The following is a 17,184-nucleotide window of genomic DNA, read 5'->3' as shown; positions in this document are numbered from 1 at the left end:
CCTTAGTAAATTACCTCTATTTTTTTCCTTCTCCTTCTTAAAAGTATCTGAACTGTCATATCCATAGACAAATACATTCCACACATATCATGACACACACTTGAATTAGAACTCCCAAGTCTACCTTTAAATCCATTTAACTACTCATCTTAGAAACATCTTGGAAGATCACAGTGCTTATATTATATATGACTTTCAGATAATATTTAATACTGTGTCCTCTACATTTTCAATACTGAGGAGCAGACACTGTTTTCCAATCTCATATTTCATTTTATTATCTTCCAGAAATGTATTATTATTTGAAGACTCAAATGCTAAGTAACACTAGCTCTTCTGCTTCCTGTATGGCAGAATATGTCCCTAAGAAAACCCTACTGCAGAGAACAAATATAACTCAGATTTCAATACACAGACAAAAACTAGCCAAGGCTCCAGAGAGTGGAAAAAATTAAAACTGATTTTAGATAGGGATCCAAACATGATATAACAAATCAGAAAAATTGGGTTTCTAATTTCTTTGGACTGGCTTGAAGATTGGCCATAATTGTGGCATGATACAAAGCGGATGAAACTTTATTATAAAATCCTCTCTATCTCTAACATAATTAATCACGTAATAGAGTCTGAAGTGACCACATCTGCTGGAAATTGAGTGGGTAGGGATCCTGGAAAGGAAGAACTCAAAGAAAGAGTGCCCTAGGTTATATGTGTAAACTCTGCTGAAGTTGCTGGTTGACTCTTTGTCATGTTCAGAGCTCTTTGGGTGGTCTAAGTTAACTAGTTTGCCCAAGGGACAAATTTTTCCTTTAAGCTCAACTCACATCAAAGATGAGCTTTAGACACTGTTTGATGTTCCAGCAGTTTATTCTGGCAGTGCTATTAAAAGACGAACAGCAGATGGAAGCCAGTGACATGGACCAAATGCAGGGGCCATATGACTGCCTAACCAGAGAGTCTCTGGAGAATATTCTCAGAGTCTGGGGGATTCTTTTCTCTTTTTTATACCTGTATTCAGTCTGGATCAGTTACCAGGTGATTCTTTCATTAAGGGAGTTTAAGCTATTCCTGTAAGGGTAAGCTTTGTTTTAAGGTTTATGAAAGTTGTATCTATGCTGAGGTGTTTTTTTTACTCTTGGAAATCCTCAGACCAGAGTTAGCAATTCCTGGATCAGCCTCCATTGTACTACGAAGTAACACATTGTATCTATTCTGCAAGATGCCTGGGTGGGCTTTATGACTATCATTAATCTTAGATGCACAATATGTCTCATAGTATATTACAACCCTGAACAATGAATATGCAGACATGTCTCAAAGCAGTTTGCAAATAAGACTCAAATGTGATATAAGCAGGTGTGATAGCATTTGTAGTGTGAATCTAACCAACTGCCTGTTAAAAAAAAAAAATAGCTACTGCTTTTTGAAGCAATGTAATAGAATCCACATTTGACATTCAACGTTTCCACGATAAAATCTAAAACAACTTCTTGCAAACAACCAAAGCACATCACGTTTTCTTAAGGGAAAATAAAATTAACACAGGCCAGCTCCAAGATGACCCAGATATTGGAATTATTAAACTAGAACTTTAGAACAGTTATCACAACTGTGCTCAATGAAATAAAGAAAAATACACTCATAACAGAATCAGAGGAATCTCCAACATTTGTAAAAGTGGAGTCTCAGCATGAAATATTTTTTTAAAATGACAAAAATCTTCTTAAATTTGGTGAAAAATATCAATTTACAGTTTAAATAACTTAGCAAACTTCAGATAAGAGAAATAGGAAAAATAAACTCGCCTAGAAATATCATAGTCACATTGATGAAAACCAAAGATCAAATAAAATCTTGAAAGCAGTAAAGATAAAATCATGAAAAATTATGGAATAATAATAGCCTCTGTGAACATAGATATAACAATCTTTAAAAATTATAGCAAATGAAATCCACCAATATATAATGCATTATAATCAAGTAGAAGTCTTCCAAAGAGTTCAATCAATGTAACTCACAAAATAACAAAATAAAAGAGAACAACCACATAATCAATTCAATAGAGGCAGAAAAATTATTTGACAAAATTCATCACCAATTCATGGTAAAAGTTACCAGCAAACTATGAATAGAAGGGAACTACCTCTGTCTTATAAAAGTCATCTATAAAAATTCTACAGTTAATATAATATAGAGTGGAGTAACACTTAATACTAATGCCACCTTCCTCTCTCACAAACACATAGAAGATTTAAAATAACTTCTGTTTTATGGGGTATGAAATGTTTAGCCATTGGAACAAGGCAGGATAAAGAAATAACAGTAGTAAGAATCAAAATGGAAGAAATAAAATTGCTTCTATTTATATATGACATGATTGTTTTAATAAAAACATCCTCAGGGTCTTAAAAATTTATTAGAATTAATAAGTAAATGTAGCATTGTTAAGGTACAAAACTCGCCAATATTTTATATACTAACAATAAGCAATTGGAAAGCATAATTTTAAAATGTCTATTAGAATAGAGTAAAAACCTAATAATAAAATTGAGAAAAAATATTTATGAGACATCTACACTCAGATCTGTAAAACATTGCTAAGAGAAATTAAAGAATACCTATATGAGGAGATATACCATGTCAATGAAGAAAAAACTCAATATTTTTTAAACACTGATGCTCTTCAAATAGATCTACAAATTCAAAGCAATTACCCCCAAATTCTAACAAGGTTTTGGAAATACTTGATAAGCTTATTATAACATTTATATTGAGATGGAAAAAAATCAGAAAATCCAAAGCAATTTTACAAAATAAAAGCTAAGTATGATAATTTACATTAACCTTCAAAACCACAATATAAATCTACAATAATAAAGGCTGTGTGGTATTAGAATAACAAAGGATATATAGGTCAGTTGAGCAATGTAGAGTCCAGATAAATATATGGTCAAAGATTTTCAATCAAGATTTTAAAGCGAGTTAAAAAAAAAAAAAATTGATGGAAGTAGGTATCTGTGAAGTAATGAACATCAACCCTTAACCTGACAGCCTACAGAATTTACTCAAAAAGGAGAATACAACTAAAAAATAAAAGTAAAAAAATAAAATTTCTATAAAACAACTAAAGATAAAATCTTCACAGCCTGGAAGCAGGCAAAGGCTTTTTTAGATAGGAATTGTAAAATAAAATGTGAAAAAAGTGGCCTTTATTGAAATGTAATATATTTCTCTTGAAAATAGAACATTAAGAAAGTGAAAAGGTAGCCAGATAATGGGAGAAAACATTAATATCTTACCTCACCAAGGACTTTAATCTAATTTGCAAAAACGTTTACAATGGGCAAATAATTTGAACAGCAAAAGAGGAGAAGTAGAAAAGAAAGGAGAAGAAGGAGAGGATCAAGCAGAGGAGGAAGAGGAAGGAGAAAGAGGAAAAAGAAAGGAAAAATACATATAGTAGTAATTAAGCAAATGAAAAGAAGATTATCATGATTAGTCATCAGAGAAATGCAACTTTAGACTATGACACCATTATATAGATAATAGAATGACTTGATTTAAGAAAACTAAAAATACCACATGGTGTCAAGGGTGTAAAACAATTGGCACTCTCATATATTACTGTAACATGGTACAGCACTTTGGAAAAGTTTTGCAGTTTCTTAAAAAATTAACCACGTACTTACCATAGGACACAGTCATTCCATTCCTAAGTCTTTGCCCAAAAGGAATAAAGTTATATGTTCACATAAAATATGTGACAGACACAGATATTTATAGAAGCTTTATTTGTAAAATAAAAGCCTGGTAAAAATTCAAATATCGAAGAACAAGTAAATAAATAAATATAATGTGTAAGATTTGCACAGTGAAACTCATAACAATAAAAAAAGAAAGAAAGACCCATAAACTCTTCAATAGAGATAAATTTCAAAATTATGCTGAGTGACAGAAGCTAGACACAAAAGGGTAGATACTGATTTATTGAAAATGCTAAAAAGTGCAAAGTAGTTTATAGTGATAAAAAGCAAATCAATGGTTCCATGCAGTCATGGGCAGAGGGGCATATGGATTGCACAAGTGTATGTGGTAGTCAGCCTCCAATTTTGCCTACAAAAATTCCTGTATCAGGTATTTACTCTTTTGTGTAATCCCTTCTCACATTTTTCGGGGTTATGACTCACAGGGCATAGCAGAAGTGATGCTATGTCATTTCCTAGATTCTCTCACTTGGATCACTCACTCTATGGGTAGTCAGCCGCTATGCCATGGGGAAACTTGGACAATCTATTGGGCCTATAATGATGGCTACAAGGATCTGACCCATCTACTAACAGCGATGTAGCTGAGCCACTTTGGACACAGGTCATTCAGCACCACTCAACTTTCAGATGACTGCAGCCTAGGCAATATCTTGATAGCAACTTCATAAGAGACGTTAGACTAAGGTAATCATAAAATCTTCGCCCACAGAAAACATGAAATAGTAAGTATTTGTTGTTTAAAGCCACTAATTTTGGGGGTGACTTGTTACACAATAGAGAACTAATACAGATTTTAGTAACAAAATAGGATACTACCATATCAAAAACTTAAAATGAAGAAATTGCTTTGGAACAGGGCAGTGGACTTTGATGATAATATTAGCAAACATTTAATGAACCTTGAACAAATTATTCATAAAATTTGGACTTTGAGGTGACTATCAGTAAAGACTTAAAGAGAAGTGAAGAAAATCTTATTGGAAACTAGAAGTAAGGTCTAATTACTAAATAGTGGCAGAAAGTTTAGCAGGACTGTCATTTATAATAATGTAGAAGGCGGAAAGTGTATATAACCATGTGATCTAGCTTAAGGTGATTATAAAGCTATTACAATCTATGGGCTGTTTTGTTCTTTAATGGATTTCTTACCAATATATAAGTTTGAATTAATAAATCCCTGAAATATTCTTGGGATCCTCTTCATTCCACAATCTTCAAATGAAACAATTTTTTCACTGACAACACATTTTTTAAGTGGTTGTAGGTGTGTTATAGAAAATCCATTGAAGGAGCACTGGCTGCGGCTGCCTGCTGTCTAAGCTGTTTGAGCTCCTTGGGGGAGGGGCAGCAGCCAGCACTGTGAGTCACAACAGCCTAACTCGCCTAGCTCCCTGGGTGGGGGAAGGGAAGCACCCATTTCTATAGCTCCAGGCTATGTTTTTACCCCACTGAAGCCAGGAAGGCTGAATGGCTTGGTCCCAAGACTTATCCCTACAGTCCAACACAACAGCTGTGGCAATCTGTGGCTAGAGTGCCTCATCAGGCCTAACTCTGACACCTCCTTCCTCCGTGGGTGGGGCTTCCCCACAGGAACTCCAATACCTCCAGCTGGAGGCTCAGGGACAGAATTTGGATGGCCCTGGGCCTGAGCTCCTAGGCGAAGGGGTGACCACAGTCTCTGCAGACCAGCAGACTTAGCCTCTCCTCCTGGTGGTTCTGAGAAATCTGGGAAGCCCAGGAGAGTAGGTTCCCCCCAGTGAAACACACCCTCTCCACCAAGGGACAAAGAGTGCTTCGTAAAACGGGTCCTGCTCCCTGTGCCACCAAACTGGCTGAGGCCCTCTAACAGAGGTTGTCAGACATCCTATACAGGAGCGATCCTACTGGCATCAGATTGGTGCCCCTTGAGGTCAGAGGTCCCAAGAGAAGAAGTAGGCACCTATCTTTGCTACTCTCCAGCCGCCATGAGTGACATCTCCAGGCACAAGGGTGAATCAGTGGAATAGAGGCTGAAGTGAACCCCAACAAACTGTAAGCCTACAGAAGAGGGACCTATTGAAAGAGAAACAAACAAGCAGAAAGCAACAATGACTATATCAACAACAACAACAAAAAGGCCCCCAAAAAACCCCATTAAAGGGTAAGCGGCATCAAAGACTGAAACTAGACAAACTCACAAACTCATGAAGATGAGAAACAATCAACAAAAAAATGTTGAAAACCCAAAGGGCCAGAGTACTTCTCCTCTAAATGATAGCAACGTCTCTCCATCAAGGGTGCAGAACTGGACGGAGGATCAGATGGACCAAATGACAGAACCAGGCTTCAGAAGATGGGTAATAAAAAACTATGATGAGCTATGGAGCATGTTCTAACCCAATGCAAAGAAGCTAAGAGCTGTGATAAAAGGTTAGAGGAATTGCTAACTAGAATTACCAGTTTAGAGAGAATGTAAATGACCTGATGGAGCTTAAAAACACAGCATGAGAACTTCATTAAACATACACAAGTATCAACAGCCAGATAGACCAAGCAGAAGAAAGGATATCAGAGTTTGAAGGCCACCTTACTGAAATAAGAGGTGCAGATGATAATAAAGAAAAAAGAATGGAAAGTAATGAACAAAGCCTCCAAGAAATATGGGACCTAATAAAAAGACCAAATCTACAATTGATTGGAGTACCAGAAGGAGACAGGGAGAATGGAAACAAGCTGGAAAACACACTTCAGAATATTATCCAGGAGAACTTCCCCCATCTAGCAAGACAGGCCAACATGCAAATTCAGGAGATACAGAGAACACCATTAAGGTACTCTATGAGAAGATCAACCCCAAGACATATAATAATCAAATTCTCCAAAGTCGAAATGAAGGGAAAACTGTTAAGGGCAGCCAGAGTGAGAAGCCAGGTCACCTACAAAGGGAAGCCCATCAGACTAACAGTGGATCTCTCTGCAGAAACTCTACAAGCCAGAAGAGAGTGGGGGCCAATATTCAACATTCATAAAGAAAAGAATTTTTAACCCAGAATTTCATATCTGGCCAAACTAAGCTCCATGAGTGAAGGAGAAACAAAATCCTTTCCAGACAAGCAAATGCTAACGGATTTTGTTACCACCAGGTCTGCCCTGCAAGAGCTCCTGAAAGAGGCACTAAATATGGAAAGGAAAAACTGGTACCAACCACTGCAAAAACACAACAAAATATAAAGACCAATAACACTACAAAGAAACTGCATCAACTGGTGTGCAAAATAACCAAATAGCATCATGATGACAGGATCAAATTCTCACATAACAATACTAACCTTAGATGTAAATGGGCTAAATGCCCCAATTAAAAGACACAGACTGGCAAATTGGATCAGGAATCAAGACCCATCAGTGTGCTCTAATTAGGAGACCCGTCTTAAGTGCAAAGACACACACAGGCTCAAAATAAAGGGATAGAGGAAAATTTACCAAGCAAATGGAAAGCAAAAAAAAAAAAAAAAAAAAAAAAAAAAAAAAAAAAGCAGGGGTTGCAATCCGAGTCTCTGACAAAACAGACTTTAAGCCAACAAAGATCAAAAAAGACAAAGAAGGGCATGGCATAATGGTAAAGGGAACAATTCAACAAGGAGAGCTAACTATTCTAAATATATATGCACCCAGTAAAGGACCACCTGGATTCATAAAACAAGTTCTTAGAAACCTACAAAGACACTTAGACTCCCACACAATAACAGTGGCAGACTTTAACACCTCACTGTCAGTATTAGACAGATCAACGAGACAGAAAATTAACAAGGATATCAGGACTTGAACTCAGCTCTGGATCAAGTGGACCCAGTAGATGTTTACAGAACTCTTTACCCCAGAAAAACAGAATATACATTCTTCTCATGGCCATGTGGCACTTATTCTAAAATCAACCACATAATTGGAAGTAAAACACTCCTCAGCAAATGCAAAAAAATGGAAATCATAACAAACAGTCTCTCAGACTACAGTGTAATCAAATTAGAACTAAGGATTTAGAAACTCACACAAGACCACACAATTTCATGGAAACTGAACAACCTGCTCCTGAATGACTCCTGAGAAAATAATGAAATTAAGGCAGAAATCAAGAAGCTCTTTGAAACCAATGAGCACAAAGAGGTAACGTACCAGAATCTCTGGGACACAGCTAAAGTTGTATTAAGAGGGAAATTTATAGCACTAAATGCCCACATCAGAAAGCTAGAAAGTTCTCAAATCAACACCCTAACATCATGATTAAAAGAGCTAGAAAGGCAAGAGCAAACTAATTAAAAAGCTAGCAAAAGACAAGAAATAACTAAGATCAGAGAAGAATTGTAGGAGATAGAGATACGAAAAACTCTGCAAAAAATCAACAAATCCTGGAGCTTCTATTTGAAAAAAAATTAACAAAATAGACCACTACATAGACTAATAAAGAAAAAGAGAGAAGAATCAAACAGACACAATAAAAAATAATAAAGGAAATACCACTGCTGACCCCACAGAAATACAAACCACCATCAGAGAATACTATAAACACCTCTACACAAATAAACTAGGAAACCTAGAAGAAATGGGTAAATTTCTGGATGCATACGCCCTCCCAAGGTTAAACCAGGAAGAAGCTGAATCCCTAAATAGAACAATAACATGTTCTGAAATTGAGCCAGCAATTAATAGTCTACCAACCAAAAAAGCCCAGGACCAGATGGATTCACAGCTGAATTCTACCAGACATACAAAGAGGATATGGTACCATAGGCTTTGAAACTATTCCAAACAAATGAAAAGGCGGGACTTCTCCCTAATTCATTTTATGAGGCCAGCATCATCCTGATACCAAACGTGGCAGAGACACAGCAAAAAAAAAAAAAAGAAAATTTCAGGCCAGTATCCCTGATAAACATTGATGTGAAAATCCTCAATAAAATACTGCAAACCGAATCTAGCAGCACATCAAAAAAATTGTCTCCCATAATCAAGTTGGCTTCAACTCTGGGATGCAAGGCTGGTTCAATATATGCAAATCAGTAAACGTAATCATCACCATAAACAGAACCAATGACAAAAAACATATAATTACCTCAATAGATGCAGAAAAGGCCTTTCATAAAATTCAACACCCTTTCATGTTAAAAACTCTCAATAAACTAGGTATTGATGGAACATATCTCAAAATAATAAGAGCTATTTACGACAAATCCACAGTCAATATCATATTGAATGGGCAAAAGCTAGAAGCATTCCCTTTGAAAACCAGTACAAGACAAGGAGGCCCTCTCTCAGCACTGCTGTTCAACATAGTATTGGAAGTTCTGGCCAGGGCAATCAGGCAAGAGAAAGAAATAAAGCATATTCAAATAGGAAGACAGGAAGTCAAATTGTCTCTGTTTGCAGGTGACATGATTTTAGATTTATAAAACCCCATTGTCTCAGCCCCAGAACTCTTTAAGCTGATAAACAACTTCAGCAAAGTCTCAGGGTACAAAATCAATGTGCAAAAATCATAAGCATTCCTTTACACCAACAACAGGCAAGCAGGGAGCCAAATCCTGAATGAACTCCCATTCACAATGGCTACTAAGAGAATAAAATACCAAAGAATACAGCTAACAAGGGATGTGATGGACCTCTTTAAGGAGAACTACAAACCACTGTTCAAGGAAATAAGAGATGACACAAACAAATGGAAAACATTCCACCCTCATGGATAGGAAGAATCAGTATTGTGAAAATGTCTATACTGCCCAAAGTAATTTATAGACTCAATGCTATTCCCATCAAACTACCACTGACATTTTTTCACAGAATTAGAAAAAACTATTTTAAATTATTTTTGGAATCAAAGAAGACCCTGTATAGCCAAGACAATCCTAAGCAAAAAGAACAAAGCTGGAGGCATCAGGCTACCTGACTTTAAACTATACTACAAGGCTACAGTAACCAAAACAGCATGGTACTGGTACCAAAACAGACATATAGACCAATGGAGTAGAACAGAGACCTCAGAAGTAACACCACACATTTACAACCATCTGATCTTCGACAAACTTGACAAAAACAAGCCATGTGGAAAGGATCTCCTCTTTAGTAAATGGTGCTGGGAAAACTGGCTAACCATATGCAGAAAACTGAAACTGGACCGCTTCCTTACACCTTATACAAAAATTAACTCAAAATGGATTAACGACTTAAATGTAAAACCTAAAACCATAAAAAACCTGGAAGAAAACCTAGGCAATACCATTCAGGACATAGGCATGGGCAAAGACTCCATGACAAACACCAGAAGAATAGAAACAAAAGCCAAAATTGAAAAATGGAACCTAATTAAACTAAAGAGCTAGTGCACAGAAAAAAAAAAAAAAATAATAATTAATTAATTAATTTACAAAATAAAAAAATAAACAACCATCATCAGTGTGAACAGGCAACCTACAGAATGGGAGACAACTTTTGCAATCTACTCATCTGACAAAGGTCTAATAACCAGGATTTATAAGAAACTCAAACATATTTACAAGAAAAAAACAACCCATCAAAAAGTGGGCAAAGGATATGAATAGACACTTCAAGTCAAAAGAAGACATTTACGTGGCCAACAAACATATGAAAAAAAGCTCAACATCACTATCATCAGAGAAATGCAAATCCAAACCACAATGAGATACCATCTCATGCCAGTCAGAATGACCATTATTAAAAAGTCATGAAACAACAGATGCTGGCAAGACTATGGAGAAATAGGAACATTATTACACTGTTGGTGGGAATGTAAATTAGGTCAACCATTGTGGAATACAGTATGGATGATTCCTCAAGGATCTAGAACCAGAAATACCACTTGACCCAGCAATCCCATTACTGGGTATATATGCAAAAGAATATAAATCATTCTACTATAAAGACATATCACACATATGTTTTTTGCAGCACTATTTACAATAGCAAAGACATGGAACCAACCTGAATGCCCATTAAGGATAATAAAGGAAATTTGGCAAATACTCACCATGGAATACTCTGCAGCCATAAAAAGGAATGAGATCATGTCTTTTGTGGGGACATGGATGAAGCTGGAAGCCATTATCCTTAGCAAATTAACACAAGAACAGAAAACCAAACACTGCATATTCTCACTCATAAGTGGGAGTTGAATAATGAGAACACATGGACATAGAGAGGGGAACGACACACACCAGGGCCTGTTGGGGGGTGGGGGATGATAGGAGGGAACTTAGTGGATGGATCAATAGCTGCAGCAAACCACCATGGCATGTGGATATCTATGTAACAAACCTGCACGTTCTGTACATGTATCTCATTTTTTTTTCTTTTTAGAAGAAATAAAGAAAAAAAAGAAAATAAAAAAGAAAATCAATTGAAGGCTACAAAGTACCAGTATTTAAATATTAAATATCCCATAAAAACGTACCAGATTTTGATTTATTCCAAAAACAACTCAATATTTACTCTAGACATGGTTTATTGAAAAATAATCAGGGACAAATTAAAGACACTGAACTTGTCACTATTTTCATCTTGATATATGAAAAGACCATGCAGTAACCCTACATAATAAAACTGAGCTATAAATTTGTAGAAAAGGAAAACCCAATGAAAAAGTAAAGAGGACAATAAGCACATTTTATTTCTGACCTGATTTATTTCAAAGAAATGAAACAATTAAAAAGGTAAATCACTAAATAAATAATATTTCATGTTTAATATTTTTACATTTATGCAGTTGTATATTTTAACTGAAAACAAACTTGAAGACTCTAATACTGTCATATTTATTTTGGTTCCTAGTGAAAAGACAGGCTATTAGCCTTACTTAGAAAAAGAGACGTTACAGAATCATTTTCTTGAACCAAGATGTCAAATGATTTGAAGAAAGATAAATGTTTTTCATTACATTTTAATTACCACATGGAATTTGAATGGAAAGATATTCATAAATGCTTGTATCACTTTTTATTTTTAACTATGTAGGAATGAGAAGTCACTAAGGTTGACTTGTAATTAGCTATAGAACCATATCATACAAGGAATAATTTGAAGAAAGGCAAGAGTCAAGTTGTTATAAGGTAAAATATATTTAGGTTTTCTCTCATCTAAAGTTACACTGGAATTAAGAGTCATGACCACTCATAGCTATTATGGAAGGAAAACAGCCGATCATCGTACTTTCCACGTGCTTTGCATATATTGAAGGTGTCATATTTATAATCATAGAGGGGTCTGATATTCCACATTAATATCAAAGTAAAGCTAGAGATTATTTCAGACAGATAACTTTGCATTTACTACTCTTCTTCCAGTATTCTTAAGACAAGAATGGTTATATGTGGCTGGTCTTCTGCATAAATGACTTCTTTCTCCCCAAGCATTCTCCACTAATTGAGGAATGGAAGATAATTCTAAGCAGAATTCTAAGAATTTTGCTATCAAGGCACACTTTCTTCTCAAGTAAAGTTTCTTAACGTTCACAATATTAACATTTAGAACTTGATAATTTTTGTTTTGAGGGACTGTCCTGTGCATCATAGAATGGTCAGCAGCATTTCTAACCTCTACCTACTAGATGCACCTTCCCCCAAGTTATGACAATCCAGAATGTTTCCAGACTTTTTTTAATGTGGAAAATTGTACTCCTCCACCCTTGGGAACAATTGCACTTTTAAAAAAAGAAAAAAAAAAAAAAAAAAAGAGAGAGGGTGGAGGGCGGGGGGAGGGAGGGAGAGAGACAGAGAGAGAGAGAAAGAGAGAGAGAGAGATTATGGAGTAGGAAATGTTTCTGCTTTCCCAATGATCAACAAAATATAGGTCACTGAGGGTTTCATAGTTGAATGCTAAAGAGTTCCTTAAAATCTAATTCCGAGTATCAATTGGAAGAAAATTATTTGCACAGAGAAATAACATCCATACTTTCCTTTTGTACCTTTTTTGCTATGAGGACTAGTATCGAGATAGGAAGAATTTGCTGAGAGTAGATAGTTGTGATAATTCAATGAATAAGCCTGGGGAAACCGAATTTGGATTGGGCCGTGACTTGTCCTGAATCACATGGAAAGGGGCTTATGATTTAGAGACAATAAAGTGCTTTCATGATTTTCTTTGCTAACAGTCTGGTTTACTCCTATATCCTTGCTAGTTACTAAGATAGTCCCCAGAGTAATCCAGGACACTTTGATGGTAGCATACGTCACTCTCATCATGCTATTATGATTGCCAGGACCTTTCCTTCTTCTTTCTCATTGTTACAATATCCTTGCTGGTTTCTAAGATATTCCTCAGAGTAATGCAGGATGCTGTTGGTAGCATATGTCACTCTCATCATGCTATTAGGACTGACAGGACCTTTCTTCCCTCTTCTTTGCTGTTTCAGTGTTGGATAACATTAATCAATAATGCCACACTTTCCCCTGATCCCTTTACTGCCTCAGAATCCTCACCAGAGCTCTCTGAGAAATGTATGTCCTAGTAATTTCATGTCCAAAAGATAAGAATGGGTGACAAACATTTGCGTTGTTCTTTAAAAATAGAAAATGTTCAAAATTATTTTTTATTTGAGTTTCAATACAGCTTTTTGATATATCAACAGAAAATCTTACGTTAGTTATGCGTGCTGTTAAGGGAGATTGTTCAAGTTCTTGTGACTAGAAAGTTACAAAGACAGCCTGTGGTATCTTTACTCTGGAAAAGAACTTCTCTACTTCCACCCCTAGGAAAAGATCCAATTTAAGGCAGGCTAAAAGTGTGATGTATTCTATATATTTTATTTATGGTATTAACTATGTCTTAAATATTTTATTAATATGTTTAATGATTGGATGTTTGTCTTGAAACAGCCCTAAGAGCAAGGTCCTTGTCCAAATGAAAGATATTTATAAATTTTACCATATAACAAAGACATTTAAGTGGATTTCGGTGAATCATAAATACACTCTCTTTCTGTTTTAACTAAATCAGACATTTTGACATAGTAGGAATCTCAACTTGAAATCAAGCAGTCATTAGCTTAGGATTCATCATTGTCTTGTGCTTAAGAAACGGATAATGTCAGCGCTCTAGGATAGGTATGACTGCCTGGGTTCTAATTGGATGAAGATCAAAGGAAGGAAAACCACCACCAAATTTGGCTTAGAACAATGTCTTAGAGACAGAGGGGAGACAGGACCCTGAGAATAACATGGTATCTCCCTCAAGTTATTGTAACATCTGGCACAGCCGTCACAGGTTTATGTCTGAATCATTCAGAGACACTGACTATAAGCAAAAAACTAAAAGAGCTAACAAATTTAAAAATGCATATTCTTATGATACTGAAAACAAGCCCAATAATGAAAGAAAATCCTGTGAGATGCTGAGAGCCTAAGCAGCTCTGCCTGGGAACTTAGGCAACAGAGTTACCTTCCCCAAGGAAGAGGTGAGGGTTTTCTCCTATTCTCCACCCTTTGGCCCCCACAGAGGGCTACAGAACATGGTGGTGACTCATTAGACATGCACAACTGTGACTTGGCACAGACCAGTTTGTGCCTGCAGTGCTGGTAGTCAGTGACTTGGCAGGAGCAGCGACAGAAGCCTCTGTACAGATAGGAGTTGCAGAGCTGCTTGAAGGACAACACGAATTTCTGGAGCCCTAACACCACAGAAGGAAAATAACTTATGTCACAGGGCAGCCAGAAGAATGTGTTCATTTCTATGTGCAACATGACTGAAAGACCACTTTTCTTCTAATGTGGATTCGGAAACCGAGGCTGGGTATTACTGACTTGGTTTGATTTTTCCTTGTATTACCTTATATTACATAACATCCTGAGAAAACACATGCAACTAATTAACACCTTTGATTGAGTTGACCAAGGAAGCCTAGTGAAAATCACATTAAAAGAGAATAGTGCTAGTGGTTTCATTTAACTCATTGATCCCCTGTCCAAATGTTCACTCTAGTTATATATCTTTTCTTAAGCTCCAGATTAAAGAGAAATAGTATATCTCAATTGCTTTTCATTTACTAATTCATACGATTAATTGAAAACCTATTATCTGCCCTTCCTAGGTATTGAAAATAGAGTGGTAATGAGAGAACGGGTGCTTGTTCTTGTAAAAGGCACATCCTTGTGGGAACCAAGTAAATAAGTAAACGAATTACATAATTTCAGGTAAGGGCAAGCACAAAGCAAAAATAAAATCGGATGACATATGAGTGACTGTGAGGTGGGGGGTCTGCTTTACATTGGCTTTGTTTTAGGGGGGCATATTTCAATTGGACTTAAATAATGAGACAGAGCCAGACAAAACAATTCTGGGGGAGACATTCTAGGAAAAGAGGTGTCCGGTGCAACGGTTGAAAGAGGGGGAAAGTTTGGCATGCTCAAGGAAGAAAAGAGAAGTCAGCATGGCTAGAACTTAGTGAGACAGAGAAAGGAAGAGGTGAGATTGAAGAGTCAGAGGCAAATTCTATTTGGCTTTAGAGACTATGATAAAAACATAGATTTCATTCTAAGTGTGCTGGGAAAGGCATAAAAGTATGAAGCAGCAGAATGTTTGTTATTAGCTGTGTGGAGGCTAGTTTTAGGGAGTCTGTGTAGTACTTCAGTTAAAAATTAAAAAGAAAACAGAACTTTCTAGAGTCCAATATTTAGGACTGCATAATTTACACTATTTTTTCTTCTTATGAAGATGATTACATTTGTTCATTAATGTCAAGAGTTTAATGACAATATTACTGACTTAACAGTAATATGTGGAAAAGAAAATCACCATTGAGTATAATTTCTGATTTTAATATTAGTGTCATTTATAATAAAGTTATGATGCTACACTGCATAAAATTCAGTCATAACCAGAGTATTTATAATAATTTTTAAAGTAATTATTGTGCCATTTTTAAGGTCAATAAGACAATTGCCCTTTTGAATTGAAGATACATATAAAATCAGCCATTTATCATTTTATTAACAATTATTAACAGGAGAAAGCCAATTTTGCCTTCACTAAATACCTATTTTTAATAAATTCAAGTGAAGACAATTAAGGTTTCAATTGGTGTGTCTTTATGAATAATTAGATTCCCTATATTTTGACACTTGAACGATTTAATTCATCAATTACTGAATACTCAAATCTATTATTGCAACATGAAGTAAACAGACCATTAGTTGAAGGGTTGGAAAAATCCTAGTTTTACTTTTTTTTTTTTTTTTAAAAACAAATGCAGACACTTGGATGACTATTTGTAATACAGAGAATATTTCAGTTTCATTCTCTATCCTAGTAGAAACTAGCATAGTTCCTTGTTCATAGTCGCAGTTTGAGAAATGTGTGGTTATAATTCTAAGTAAATCTTTGAGATATTAATTTTCTTTTCTATAGACAGAATAAATACATAAATTTTACTCTTTAGGTTATAGCACAATTTCTGGAGATCCATTTTTGTAAGAGTAAAATTGAGAATTAAAAGGCTAGTATTGGCCGGGCGCAGTCGCTCTCACCTGTAATCCCAGCACTTTGGGAGGCCAGGGCGGGTGGATCACGAGGTCAGGAGATGGAGCCCATCCTGGCTAACACAGTGAAACTCCGTCTCTACTAAAAAATACAAAAAATTAGCTGGGCGTGGTGTCGGACGCCTGTAGTCCCAGCTACTCGGGGGGCTGAGGCAGGAGAATGGCGTGAACCCAGGAAGCGAAGCTTGCAGTGAGCCAAGATTGCACCACTGCACTCCAGCCTGGGCGACAGAGCGAGACTGTCTCAAAAAAAAAAAAAAAAAAAAAAAAAAAAAAAAAAAAAAAAAAATTAAAAAAGGCTAGTATTGCTTCTTACTCTTTCAAATATAGAAAAACAACTCCATAAATTTTGCTAATATTTCCTTGAATTGTTTTTATATTTGAATAATAGTCTTTTAAGATATCCTGAGGCCAAAAAAGTATTATGAAAATAAAATGAATGTCATACACTATAATGTAACGATTTTACAAAATATTTTAAAGTAAAATCATATAATCCAGAAGCCATTTAAGTCAACTTCCTGCCTTCGAGTACGATAAACTATTTTAAAAATTGAACTTGAGTGTTTGTCATATCAAAGTATTATTTCATGATATATAAGCCACAAATGGAGAAATATCTGAGCTAGGATAAAAAGATGTATTTTGATGTCTAGTATCTCAAACAATACAAAGAATCACACATTATTATACCCATCTTAGAAATAAAAAAAATAAGGCTCAAAAGAACTGAAACACAGATTGAGAAGCTCAGGTTGATTTAGTCCTAAAATTTTTATGATGCTTCCTTTCCTTGTATTACTTGCATACTTATTTGTTAAAATAAATTCTCACATCTATATTTAAAGAGCATTGACATTTTGTTTCATATTTAAATGTTTTCATTATAAACATTATGC

Source organism: Chlorocebus sabaeus, chromosome 24 (genome assembly GCF_047675955.1).
Source record: "Chlorocebus sabaeus isolate Y175 chromosome 24, mChlSab1.0.hap1, whole genome shotgun sequence".
Classification (NCBI taxonomy): Eukaryota; Metazoa; Chordata; class Mammalia; order Primates; family Cercopithecidae; genus Chlorocebus; species Chlorocebus sabaeus.
The sequence above is the reverse complement of the archived record's forward strand: the minus strand, read 5'-3'. Positions refer to the sequence as shown.